At 44.2% G+C, this 14,709-nt stretch overlaps 1 protein-coding gene across 2 annotated transcripts in view; it reads left to right on the top strand.

The window, feature by feature from the left end:
• The window catches only part of LOC134575188 (gastrula zinc finger protein XlCGF53.1-like), a 211,041-nt gene that overhangs the window by 53,575 nt on the left and 142,757 nt on the right, over positions 1 to 14,709 (top strand). The window contains exon 1 of one of the 2 annotated variants that reach the window (XM_063434426.1): positions 7,037 to 7,169. The gene's annotated coding sequence lies outside the window, so the exon portion shown is untranslated. Of the gene's footprint in view, positions 7,174 to 14,709 lie in introns of those variants that run through there. The other variant, XM_063434424.1, reaches the window with a different exon arrangement.

The raw sequence follows: 14,709 nt of genomic DNA, 5'->3' as shown, positions 1-14,709 counted from the left end.
CTTTCACCTCCCCCAGAGTCCCCTGCGGTCCGATGCTGGCAGGGACGGGCTCCCCCTGCTGGCTGGCTTTAATATGGCGGCGCCTATACAGTGGAGCCCGCCCGGAACACAAGTGAGAGGAGTGAGTCAGTCAGTGACAACACTGAGGTAAGGGGAGGGAGACAGGGAGGAAAGGCAGGCAGACAGGCCCAGCGGATACATGCTAAGGAGAAAATAGTGCTAATAATAGAAAATAGATATACTTGTGAGTCAGGCAGAAACAAGCAAAACGAGTAAAGATAAACATGTAGGCATGCTGACATGACAAGATAATACTCAGGAGTAAAGGGCCACCAAGCAGTATATATTCTGGGCACAGTGTATGCACCCTGTTTGTTATGTTCCATGGAGGGGGTAGACATGTGGCAGGTTGTGGTGGAGTGTAAGCAGGGTCAGTGACTTTTGGCCAAGGCAACAGCTTGTGTAAGCTCACTGAGCAACTGACTCCGTGAGTGTTGTCTGATCACCCTATGCCTGTAGCGGACAGGCTGGGTTCCACTCTGTACTTGAGAGGATTTGTGCCATCCATGGTGCCATGTCATGCGGCATCATTGCAGCCGCCGGTGGTAGCGGGAACCATTTCTCCAAGTCCATGGGCCCTCCTCACCCGTATATCGGGATCCCAGGTGATGGTGTGTGGACTGCGGGCGGGTATATGGCCCTTCTTGGCTTCCCGCCTTGGAGGAGGGCGCCAAACCAGTGCTTTGTGTATATGCTGTGTCTTGGGAGTGTGTCTGTCTGGCCTCCAGAAATGCTGACATATTGCTTCATACGCTGCGTGGAAAGTAGCTTCCCAGCTTCGGATGGTTTCTGTGGCGTCCGCCATTTTGGAGAGACCACGTTGCAGGTCCCTTAAGAGTAATCACCAAGTAGCAATCATGAGGTAAGTGCTTGCTTGGTGGAGACCGGGATGACCCCCGCCGGGTAACGGGACCTTGGAGTTTCCCCTTGAGGGCGCAGTGTCACCGAGGATGAGGGTTTGGCCGCCTGTATGCATCTGTATGTATGTATGTCTCTGTATGTATGTATGTATGTGTCTTCATGCCTTTACGTCTTTACGTGACTGTGTCTGTATGTCTCTGTGTGACTGTTTGTGTATGTTTCTGCCTGTGTGTCTATATGTCTCTGCCTCCATATCCATGTCTACATAGCTTGGAAGAAAATACACACAAAGGGATCTGGAGGGGAGGGACACACAAAACGGACTCAGGGGAGAAATGGCAACATAGAGGGTGGAGAAAAAAACAAAGAAAGGGGCTGGGGGTAAGAGACACAAAAAGGGGCTGGGTGTAAGTAAGAGACATACAAAGGCACACTAAAGAGGGAATAAAATACATTAAAGCACAAAAGGGGTAATACATTCAAAAGAGGGGATATGAAACACTAAAGAGGGTAAGAAAGTAAGAAACCCAAAACGGGGGGGTTACAAGACACACAGGTGAAGATGCACTTTTTTTTGGGGGGGGGGGGGCGTCAAAATGCATCTTCGCCTATGTAGCTAAAAATCCTTGCACCGGCCCTGACCCTGTATATAGTCATTATATAATGCACACCCTGTATATAGTCATTATATAATGCACACACCCTGTATATAGTCATTATATAATATACACACCCTGTATATAGTCATTATATAATGCACACACCCTGTATATAGTCATTATATAATGTACACCCTGTATATAGTCATTATATAATGCACACCCTGTATATAGTCATTATATAATGCACACCCTGTATATAGTCATTATATAATATACACACCCTGTATATAGTCATTATATAATATACACACCCTGTATATAGTCATTATATAATGTACACACCCTGTATATAGTCATTATATAATGTACACACCCTGTATATAGTCATTATATAATGTACACACCCTGTATATAGTCATTATATAATGTACACACCCTGTATATAGTCATTATATAATGTACACCCTGTATATAGTCATTATATAATGTACACCCTGTATATAGTCATTATATAATGCACACCCTGTATATAGTCATTATATAATGCACACCCTGTATATAGTCATTATATAATGCACACCCTGTATATAGTCATTATATAATGAACACACCCTGTATATAGTCATTATATAATGTACACACCCTGTATATAGTCATTATATAATATACACACCTTGTGTAACGGACCGTTTCACTTACAAGAGGATAAAAAAAATAGTTTAGGCGATAATCCCCTTTTCCATAGACCAGCAGCTACTGCAAGCACCAATCTCCCGAACTGCAAACTACACGAACCTGGAAACAGCCGAACAGGAAAAACCATACGAAAGGTTTACACTCCTGGCAGTCAGCATACAATCCAATTCCCCCAATAACGAGACGACACTTCGTTTTGAGGGTCAAGCAGAATCTGGTTTACTGAGGGCTACCTGCCCAGTATTTATGCAGGTCTCCCACTTGGTGGACACTCCCCTTAGGGACCAAATGGGAGACTGAAACAGCAGACAGACATGTATCATTTTAGTACACACAGCCACAATACTTTCCCACAATGCATCCTGGCTTCCTCATCTCTGTCCTGGAGATAATTAGAGAAGTAATTCAATTATCTCCCAGGACAAAGGCAAAACTCCATTACACACGTGGGGACACAAAGACAGACTATCACTTTAAAATACATAAAGACACATTTTATACATAAAACACAGACATGTAACATATCCCCAGATAGCTCAGGTCTGAGTGCACATTATTAGGTGAATGGCACTCAGACCACACGAATACAGTTCAATTGCCATGGAGCTAAAGTCTTTACTTATACGAACAGGCTCCATGGCTGTGCTATCTGGGTTAAAACATTCACATAAAACACACTACCGAATTTCCATGCAATCGCCCAATCCATACGAATAGAACCAGGAGTTGGAGGTTCAGCGGTGCCTGCACGTAAAAGTGTCCGGGTTTGGTGCATGAAAGCCGAGCAGACAAGCGCTGGCTGCCCGGGGAGCTCCGGAACACCGCCATCGTGTGACGGCTAAGTGTAACCGCGACCACCCAGTAACAATCAATTAAGCTGCGGTTAACCGCAGCTACTGGGTGGTCAATTGCCGGCACACGCTTGTTAAGCCGCGGTTAACCGCAGCTTCAGGGAGGTAAATGGAGGGCACACTCCAGCTTCTGGGTGGCCCATTAACAACGCCGGACGGCTTCCCACGGCTCTGCTGAAGCTGATAAACGGCTGTTTGTTCGGTAGATAGAATCTACCGAACAGCTGTGCAGAGAGGGAGAAATAAATCCTCCTGCATAGTAAAATGAACCCTTTAGCTGCCGGTCCATAATCTAAAGGCAGCAGGCGGGCAACCAGGCTCCTCCAGTTCACAGTGGCGAGGTTGGCTTCGCCAAACCTTGTATATAGTCATTAAATAATGCACACCCTGTATATATTTTTGACAAAAGAAAAGGGGTTTCTGCGCACACTTTGGATGTTTGGATATTTGATGTACTCTGCAAGATAAACAGCTTACATAGGGCAATATATAAAATCCCAATATTTCTTAGAGAAAATAAATAGAAGCACTCACACTTTAGAGAGCCATATCAGTCGGCTCTCTACTTTAAAGGCACATCAGGTGATCTTTGTAAAGTGATTTGTGCAGGTAGGTCCCACCAGAAACGGACAGCAAATTTCGTCTGGATATAATCAGGAACCAGGAAAAGTTGATAATCAAGTATTTATTAACAATAAAAACAATAAATAAATAAGCACAACGCGTTTCGACCACTCTCTTGGTCTTCCTCAGGTGCAATGCTGTTACATCAACAGTTTCTGCTTATATGTTACATATCTAATTAAAATATTGCGAACATATGTGTATACAATAAAATTCCCACCCTCCATGTCCATATAAGGAGATTCCGGTGCTTGTTCCCATCCAATATGGCGTTATATCCTGCTTCAGTCCATGGGAATCGACCTTCTCATCATGGCCGTGCGTTCCACAGGCTCGTATCCGCTCACGTGATTATCAGTCTTACTGCCGATATGTCACATCCGCCGGCTCATGCCGATACGTCACTTCCGTTTTCGGGTATTTTGATTCTTCCGTATTCCAATACAGTGTATTCACAATTACATGTGAAAAACGTCATTTCCGTGTGGGCAAAAAACATACAAGGGTAAGGGAATGTGCAGCATACAGGAGATATTTCAATAAAAGTCCAAAGTCCAGTACAAAATATCAGTTTAGCTCAATAAAAGGTGAGAGAAAGAGGGATAAAGGAATCAAGGTGTTATTATATGTATTAAAAATAAAATATACATAATATATAAAAGATGTATTATCTAAAAAATCTTTAAAAAAATATTTCTTACTAAAACAGGCAACAGTTTTATAAAATCGGACCTATATCAAAATCTAAATTCAAACCTCTTGGGTAGTAAGGTAGTAAGACAGGCAATAGGCACTGGCTGAGATGTAACAAGGTTTAAAGACCACCTAACCAATGCCCAGAGGTAGAGAGACCCAGTTTTCCCCGCGACTAGTCTCTTACGTGAGGCTCCCCCTTCTGGCCCAGAACCCGAGACAGTCCAGGTGGCATTTTTCCATGATGATGTCCCAGGTTTTGGCGGGGACGAGCCTCTGCGGTTCGTTTTTCGTGCTCACCCGGTTTCCGGAGCGGCGGGCCTTTGGGTCATGCCGTTCTTGCTTGTTCTGAGGTGGGTGACATCCATGAGGTCGGTGCAGGGGGCGTTCGGGCGACTGCCTCAGTGTTCTCTTGCGCCGTCTCCACCGCCTAATCCCTCCAGTCGCATGTGGATGAGGTCGATCTAGTCGGCACATGGATACCTTGCGGCTTCGGTCCAGTTTAGTAGGAGGTGTAATGGACCGTTTTGCTCAAAAGGGGATAAAACCCAGTTTAGGCGATAATCCCCTTTAGATAGACCAGCAGCTACTGTAAGCACCAATTTCCCAAACTCCCAAACTGCACGGATTCACCAACTCTCGAACAGCAGACACACGAACCCTGGAAGCAGCCGAACAGGAAAAGCAATACGAACAGCTTACACTCCTGGCAGTCGGCATACAGTCAAATTCCCCCCAAGAATGAGACAACACTTCAGCTTCAGGGTTAAGCAGGAACTCTTTTACTCAGGGCTACCTGCCCAGTATTTATGCAGGTCTCCCACCTGGTGGACACTCCCCTAGGGGACCAAATGGAAGACTGTAACAAAGGACAGACATAAACCAATTACAGACACACAGCAGTAAACATTCCCACAATGCATCCTGGTTTCCTCCCTTCTGCCCTGGAGATAATTGGAGAAGTAATCCAATTATCTCCCAGGCCAGAGACCAAACTCCATTACACATGTGGGAACCTAAATACAGTATTATGCTTTAAAATATATAAAGTTACTTTTAATCCCTTACACACAGACATGTTACATATCCCCAGATAGCTCAGGTCTGGGTGCACATTATTAGGTGAATGGCACCCAGACCACACAAATACAGTTTAATCGCCATGGAGCCAAAGTCTTTAATCACCCGAATAGGCTCCATGGCATAGCTATCTGGGTTACCACAGTTCACATAGAAATACCGAATCCCGGTGTTCGGTTAACCTTGTACGATTAGGACCCAGGCGACGGACGGCTCAGCGGTGTTCGTGCAATTAAGTGTCCGTTTACAGTTCCATAGTTTGAGCGCTGAACACCGCTGGCCATTCGGGAGTTAAAATGGCACGTGTTCGGCAAACGAACAAAGGCCACCCAGCGTTCATCAATTAAGCTGCGGTTAACCGCAGCTTCTGGGCGGTTAATTGACGGCACACTCCAGCTCCTAGGTGGTCCCTCATACGGTAGTTTGTTCGGTAGCTGGAATCTACCGAACACCCCGGCTGAAAGGCACGAATATGCCTTTCTGCAGGGAAAATAAGCTTTTAAAGTCTGGTCCATAGTCTAAAGGAAGCAGGCGAGCAACCAGGCTTCTCCAGTTCACAGTGGCGAAGTTGGTTTCGCCACAGGAGGGGGTAGTATCCGGCGGCCTTTTAGCACAGTCGAGGGGCTGTGAGCGTGGTCAGTAGGTTGCTGTTGCGAGGTAGCTGCTTTAGAAGAGGTGTTTGCGTTGCTTTGCATGCGGCGCCAGAACGCCCTGCAGATGGCATCGAACTTTGCCTCAAACTGCTCTCTCCATGACTGACTGTCAGAGTCTGCTTGTGCAGGCAGGCTTCTCGGTGCGGCGGCCATGTTGGCTCCACCACGCGGTTGCCAGCTGTGTTTTCTCAGATCAAGGTCTGCAGAGATGTTAGCTGCCCCAGTGGGGACCAGGATATCCCCCACCGGTCCGGGGGGGGGAAGGGGGGGGGGAGTATTAGGGTGCGGTCTTCAGGCCAGGGGATCGGTCGTTTCCCTCAGCCCTCAATACCGCTCTCTCAATAGGCCTTGGAGCCAGGCTAGGTGAGTTCTCAGGAGGTCACGTTAATCCAGGTAAGGATTCGAGGAGCTCGTTAATGAGTTTGATTTTAGCCTGTTCTGTGCTCCGGTGGTCAAGATTTTGGGCTCTGTGTAGGAGATTAAAGCTAGGATTAGCCGGAGCTAACACAAAGCACGTCAGGCCCCGCCCCCTACAGCCCTTTTTTAAAATTTATTTCACTTTTTTTCTAACCTCCGGAACGGATGAATTGGTTTTCAATGCATTCCTATGGGAAACCGCGTTTCGGTTTACACATTTTTTGCAATGAGAAACGTCCTGGAGAACGCATTAAATTCATAAAACCGAGGTCCCACTGTATTATTATTCAGCCTCCTTAATATTTGGAATATTTACACAGTGACAGACAGTGAAATAACTTCACCAATCTCTTTCCTCATGAATGATTTCCCCCAATATCTCCCCAGGTTCCTGCCCGGACTAACCATAGAGAGAGGTGGGAGGTTTGCCCTAAATAAAGATGGCTGCTTAGTTATCACAATCCCGATGACGTCATATTAAAGCGTCTGATTACCCTAGGACACTCTGCCATCGTATAGTGAGGCCTGGAATCTGTGGCCAGTCGGTGATTGTGTTTAGAGCAGCCTGCCTTCAGTGTCACAGCGAAGAGGTAGTGGATACAGTGCTGGGAGACGCAGGGAGAGACAGCTAGGTGTGTATTGACATATATATACACTGTATGAAAGGTAAATATACACCCCCCCCCCAGTATAGACTGAATAATATACACACCCTGTATATAGTCATTATATAATGCACACCCTGTATATAGTCATTATATAATGTACACACCCTGTATATAGTCATTATATAATGCACACCCTGTATATAGTCATTATATAATGCACACACCCTGTATATAGTCATTATATAATGCACACACCCTGTATATAGTCATTATATAATGCACACCCTGTATATAGTCATTATATAATGCACACACCCTGTATATAGTCATTATATAATGCACACCCTGTATATAGTCATTATATAATGTACACACCCTGTATATAGTCATTATATAATGCACACCCTGTATATAGTCATTATATAATGCACACACCCTGTATATAGTCATTATATAATGCACACCCTGTATATAGTCATTATATAATGTACACACCCTGTATATAGTCATTATATAATGCACACCCTGTATATAGTCATTATATAATGCACACCCTGTATATAGTCATTATATAATGCACACACCCTGTATATAGTCATTATATAATGCACACCCTGTATATAGTCATTATATAATGTACACACCCTGTATATAGTCATTATATAATGCACACACCCTGTATATAGTCATTATATAATGCACACACCCTGTATATAGTCATTATATAATGCACACACCCTGTATATAGTCATTATATAATGCACACACCCTGTATATAGTCATTATATAATGCACACACCCTGTATATAGTCATTATATAATGCACACACCCTGTATATAGTCATTATATAATGCACACACCCTGTATATAGTCATTATATAATGCCCACACCCTGTATATAGTCATTATATAATGCACACACCCTGTATATAGTCATTATATAATGCACACACCCTGTATATAGTCATTATATAATGCACACACCCTGTATATAGTCATTATATAATGCACACACCCTGTATATAGTCATTATATAATGCACACACCCTGTATATAGTCATTATATAATACACACCCTGTATATAGTCATTATATAATGTACACACCCTGTATATAGTCATTATATAATGTACACACCCTGTATATAGTCATTATATAATGCACACACCCTGTATATAGTCATTATATAATGCACACCCTGTATATAGTCATTATATAATGTACACACCCTGTATATAGTCATTATATAATGCACACACCCTGTATATAGTCATTATATAATGCACACACCCTGTATATAGTCATTATATAATGCACACACCCTGTATATAGTCATTATATAATGCACACACCCTGTATATAGTCATTATATAATGCACACACCCTGTATATAGTCATTATATAATACACACCCTGTATATAGTCATTATATAATGCACACACCCTGTATATAGTCATTATATAATGCACACACCCTGTATATAGTCATTATATAATGCACACACCCTGTATATAGTCATTATATAATGCACACACCCTGTATATAGTCATTATATAATGCACACACCCTGTATATAGTCATTATATAATGCACACACCCTGTATATAGTCATTATATAATGCACACACCCTGTATATAGTCATTATATAATGTACACACCCTGTATATAGTCATTATATAATGCACACACCCTGTATATAGTCATTATATAATGCACACACCCTGTATATAGTCATTATATAATGCACACACCCTGTATATAGTCATTATATAATGTACACACCCTGTATATAGTCATTATATAATGTGCACACCCTGTATATAGTCATTATATAATGTACACACCCTGTATATAGTCATTATATAATGCACACACCCTGTATATAATCATTATATAATGCACACCCTGTATATAGTCATTATATAATGCACACCCTGTATATAGTCATTATATAATGTACACACCCTGTATATAGTCATTATATAATGTACACCCTGTATATAGTCATTATATAATGTACACACCCTGTATATAGTCATTATATAATGCACACCCTGTATATAGTCATTATATAATGTACACACCCTGTATATAGTCATTATATAATATACACACCCTGTATATAGTCATTATATAATGCACACCCTGTATATAGTCATTATATAATGCACACCCTGTATATAGTCATTATATAATGTATACACCCTGTATATAGTCATTATATAATATACATCCTGTATATAGTCATTATATAATGTATACACCCTGTATATAGTCATTATATAATGTACACACCCTGTATATAGTCATTATATAATGTGCACACCCTGTATATAGTCATTATATAATATACACACCCTGTATATAGTCATTATATAATGCACACCCTGTATATAGTCATTATATAATGCACACCCTGTATATAGTCATTATATAATGTACACCCTGTATATAGTCATTATATAATGTACACACCCTGTATATAGTCATTATATAATATACATCCTGTATATAGTCATTATATAATGTATACACCCTGTATATAGTCATTATATAATGTACACACCCTGTATATAGTCATTATATAATGTGCACACCCTGTATATAGTCATTATATAATATACACACCCTGTATATAGTCATTATATAATGCACACCCTGTATATAGTCATTATATAATGCACACCCTGTATATAGTCATTATATAATGTACACCCTGTATATAGTCATTATATAATGTACACACCCTGTATATAGTCATTATATAATGCACACCCTGTATATAGTCATTATATAATGTACACACCCTGTATATAGTCATTATATAATATACACACCCTGTATATAGTCATTATATAATGCACACCCTGTATATAGTCATTATATAATGCACACCCTGTATATAGTCATTATATAATGTATACACCCTGTATATAGTCATTATATAATATACATCCTGTATATAGTCATTATATAATGTATACACCCTGTATATAGTCATTATATAATGCACACCCTGTATATAGTCATTATATAATGCACACCCTGTATATAGTCATTATATAATGTATACACCCTGTATATAGTCATTATATAATATACATCCTGTATATAGTCATTATATAATGTATACACCCTGTATATAGTCATTATATAATGTACACACCCTGTATATAGTCATTATATAATGTGCACACCCTGTATATAGTCATTATATAATATACACACTGTGGCGAAACCAACTTCGCCACTGTGGGCTGGAGAAGCCTGGCTGCTAGCCTCCTGCCCTGCGACTATGGCCCCTGGACATATTGCACTTTAAAGACTATGTTTGGGCATGTACTAATTTATATTGCTGCTACTGGCCCTTTAAAATCAGCGATGGACATTTTGGGACTACTGTCCCTTTAAGACTGTGAAGCATATCCTATTGTACTGCCTGTATATTGTATATGTATTTATGTATGCAGTTAACCTGGGTTAAATATATATGCAGCCTTCATCTGATTGTTCGGTAGAATCACTCCATTCATTGTATTGAGGAAACTACCGAACAACCAGACCACCCAGGACTAAGTGTGCCTCCAATTACCGTTTGCAACAATGTTGCAAATGGGTAATTGGCAATCAGTGCAGTGTGGTCTTTGTCCTCTGGGTGGCCGCCATTCAGGAAACCAACACGTGGCGGCGGCCATCTTTAACTACCGAACAGCGGTGTTTTGCCGTCGAGTGTCTGGAACTGAAATCGGACACTCGACTAGGCAAACACCGCTGAGACCTCCAGACTTCCAGGATTTTGTGGGGAAACTACCGAACGGCCCGCCGTTCGGTAGAAAGAAACGTATGAACTAGGGGATTCATACGAATTCCCCTTAGTCTCTATAACACAGACAATTCGTATGTTTCATTCACCTGTTTGTGACCGACCGCAGGGCCAAAATGCATGGAACTGTTTTCGGATACTTTACCCATGCGGTCGGTCAATACTTTAAAGTCCCATATCTCACGAACCGTTTATCCGAATGGGCTGATTCTTGCATATGTTGTCCCCCTGAATAAGGGCTATCAGGGGATACCTGTTTTGGAGGTGTATCATATGTATTTGGGGTACATCCAGGAATTGGGGAAAAAGGTGTACAGTATAATTGTGTTAAGTGTTAATCTAAGGGGAGGAAATGTGTGGGAGGTACATCCATGTGATTGGTTAATTTCATCCTCCCCCTGGGAGTGTCCTGTATGTACTTGTTGGTAATAAAAGCCAGACTGGGTGTCCCAGTCTTGAGTTCCTGCTTAACCCTCAAAATGAAGTGTCGTCTCGTTCTTGGGGGGGATTGGATTGTAAGCTGACTGCCAAGAGTGTAAGCCGATTGTATGCTTTTCTTGTTCAGCTGTTCCAGTTCAGAGTGTTATTTCGTATCCAGCTCGGGAGTTCTGATGTTCTGCAGTAGCTGTGCCTGTCTCTAGAAAAGGGGATTATCGCCTAAACGGATTTTTCCCCTTTTATGCTGAAACGGTCCGTTACAATTGGTGGCAAGCGGCGGGATCGTTCCTACAACCAGAGGGACAGCTACAGACAACACCATTCCTGGATTACAAAGTGAGGGCAACGCCAGTACCCGTACAGCGCCCCTATCTACAAGGAACCAACTGCAGCAGAGCAAGCATGGCACCCAGCTACACTCAAGAGGCGTATGACAGAGAGGTCACCGCGGTGCTGGCTATATGCGGACCCAACCTCTCAGAGGAGCTAATACAGTGTGTGAAGAAAGCAGTGCGAGAGTACTTGCCGCGGGAATCAGAGTGGGCCAGGGGGTTTGCAGACCTCCCTCCCCAGCGGCAATGTGTGGCCCAGGGAGCTGATGGTGTCGTCCATCCTCCCCAGCAGCCGTGTGTGTCCAAGGGAGCCGAAGGTGCAGTCCTTCCTCCCCAGCGGCAGGCTGAGTTACAGGGGGCAGAGGTTGTTGTTCCTGCCCCCCAGCAGCAAAGTGATATGCCAAGAAGGCAGTGTGAAGTGAAGGGAGAGGAGAGCAGCGTCCTCCCTCCCCAGCGGCAGTGTGTGCCCCAGGGAGCTGATGGTGTCGTCCATCCTCCCCAGCAGCCGTGTGTGTCCCAGGGAGCCGAAGGTGCAGTCCTTCCTCCCCAGCGGCAGGCTGAGTTACAGGGGGCAGAGGTTGTTGTTCCTGCCCCCCAGCAGCAAAGTGATATGCCAAGAAGGCAGTGTGAAGTGAAGGGAGAGGAGAGCAGCGTCCTCCCTCCCCAGCGGCAGTGTGTGCCCCAGGGAGCTGATGGTGTCGTCCATCCTCCCCAGCAGCCGTGTGTGTCCCAGGGAGCCGAAGGTGCCGTCCTTCCTCCCCAGCGGCAGGCTGAGTTACAGGGGGCAGAGGTTGTTGTTCCTGCCCCCCAGCAGCAAAGTGAGATGCCAAGAAGGCAGTGTGAAGCGAAGGGAGAGGAGAGCAGCGTCCTCCCTCCCCAGCGGCAGTGTGTGCCCCAGGGAGCTGATGGTGTCGTCCATCCTCCCCAGCGGCAGTGTCTATCCCAGGGAGCTGATGGTGTCGTCCATCCTCCCCAGCGGCAGTGTGTCCTGCAGGGAGCAGAGACAGTCAGTCTCGCACCCCAGCAGCCGGACAAGAGAATGAAAGGGGAGACAGCTGGTCCCCCTTTCCCCCAGCAGAGAGAGTGGCAGGGAGAGGAGCCTGCTAACCCCCCTCCCCAGCGGCAGTTTACCGTCCAGAGAGAGGAGCTTGTTACACCCTCTCTCCAGCGGCAGCCTAACTCACCAAGGGGAGATGTTAAGCCCCACATCTGGGCAGATGGGACCGTAGTCTCTGCACTTGCAGCCCCAGGGGTAGGGACGGTCGGTCCTGTCCCCCAGCCACAGAGCGATATACCTAAAGGGGAGACAGTCGGTCTCCAGCAGCCAGGCTCCCACCAGACTACTCCCGTGGTAGTGCTGGCAACAGGACAGAGTACCGCTGGTCTCTGCCCCCTCAGCAACCCACCAAGGCAGCCTATCAGTCTCTCACACAGCCGTGGGGAGGCACCTGTACTTGGACAAAATTCTCCCTCACCCAGGTGTGGTAACTGTTTATTATGGGTGGGCTGCTCTACTACTTCTGTTCTGTGGGTGGGTTGCTGGACTAACCAGGGCACTGACCGGCAGGAGGTCAGATACCCTGTTAGTCTAATTGGTAAAGGGGAGAATTGTGGCGAAACCAACTTCGCCACTGTGGGCTGGAGAAGCCTGGCTGCTAGCCTCCTGCCCTGCGACTATGGCCCCTGGACATATTGCACTTTAAAGACTATGTTTGGGCATGTACTAATTTATATTGCTGCTACTGGCCCTTTAAAATCAGCGATGGACATTTTGGGACTACTGTCCCTTTAAGACTGTGAAGCATATCCTATTGTACTGCCTGTATATTGTATATGTATTTATGTATGCAGTTAACCTGGGTTAAATATATATGCAGCCTTCATCTGATTGTTCGGTAGAATCACTCCATTCATTGTATTGAGGAAACTACCGAACAACCAGACCACCCAGGACTAAGTGTGCCTCCAATTACCGTTTGCAACAATGTTGCAAATGGGTAATTGGCAATCAGTGCAGTGTGGTCTTTGTCCTCTGGGTGGCCGCCATTCAGGAAACCAACACGTGGCGGCGGCCATCTTTAACTACCGAACAGCGGTGTTTTGCCGTCGAGTGTCTGGAACTGAAATCGGACACTCGACTAGGCAAACACCGCTGAGACCTCCAGACTTCCAGGATTTCGTGGGGAAACTACCGAACGGCCCGCCGTTCGGTAGAAAGAAACGTATGAACTAGGGGATTCATACGAATTCCCCTTAGTCTCTATAACACAGACAATTCGTATGTTTCATTCACCTGTTTGTGACCGACCGCAGGGCCAAAATGCATGGAACTGTTTTCGGATACTTTACCCATGCGGTCGGTCAATACTTTAAAGTCCCATATCTCACGAACCGTTTATCCGAATGGGCTGATTCTTGCATATGTTGTCCCCCTGAATAAGGGCTATCAGGGGATACCTGTTTTGGAGGTGTATCATATGTATTTGGGGTACATCCAGGAATTGGGGAAAAAGGTGTACAGTATAATTGTGTTAAGTGTTAATCTAAGGGGAGGAAATGTGTGGGAGGTACATCCATGTGATTGGTTAATTTCATCCTCCCCCTGGGAGTGTCCTGTATGTACTTGTTGGTAATAAAAGCCAGACTGGGTGTCCCAGTCTTGAGTTCCTGCTTAACCCTCAAAATGAAGTGTCGTCTCGTTCTTGGGGGGGATTGGATTGTAAGCTGACTGCCAAGAGTGTAAGCCGATTGTATGCTTTTCTTGTTCAGCTGTTCCAGTTCAGAGTGTTATTTCGTATCCAGCTCGGGAGTTCTGATGTTCTGCAGTAGCTGTGCCTGTCTCTAGAAAAGGGGATTATCGCCTAAACGGATTTTTCCCCTTTTATGCTGAAACGGTCCGTTACACACACCCTGTATATAGTCATTATATAATGCACACCCTGTATATAGTCATTATATAATGCACACC

The sequence above is a fragment of the Pelobates fuscus genome, chromosome 10 (assembly GCF_036172605.1).
Source record: "Pelobates fuscus isolate aPelFus1 chromosome 10, aPelFus1.pri, whole genome shotgun sequence".
NCBI classification, from domain to species: Eukaryota; Metazoa; Chordata; class Amphibia; order Anura; family Pelobatidae; genus Pelobates; species Pelobates fuscus.
The sequence above is the reverse complement of the archived record's forward strand: the minus strand, read 5'-3'. Positions and strand labels throughout refer to the sequence as shown.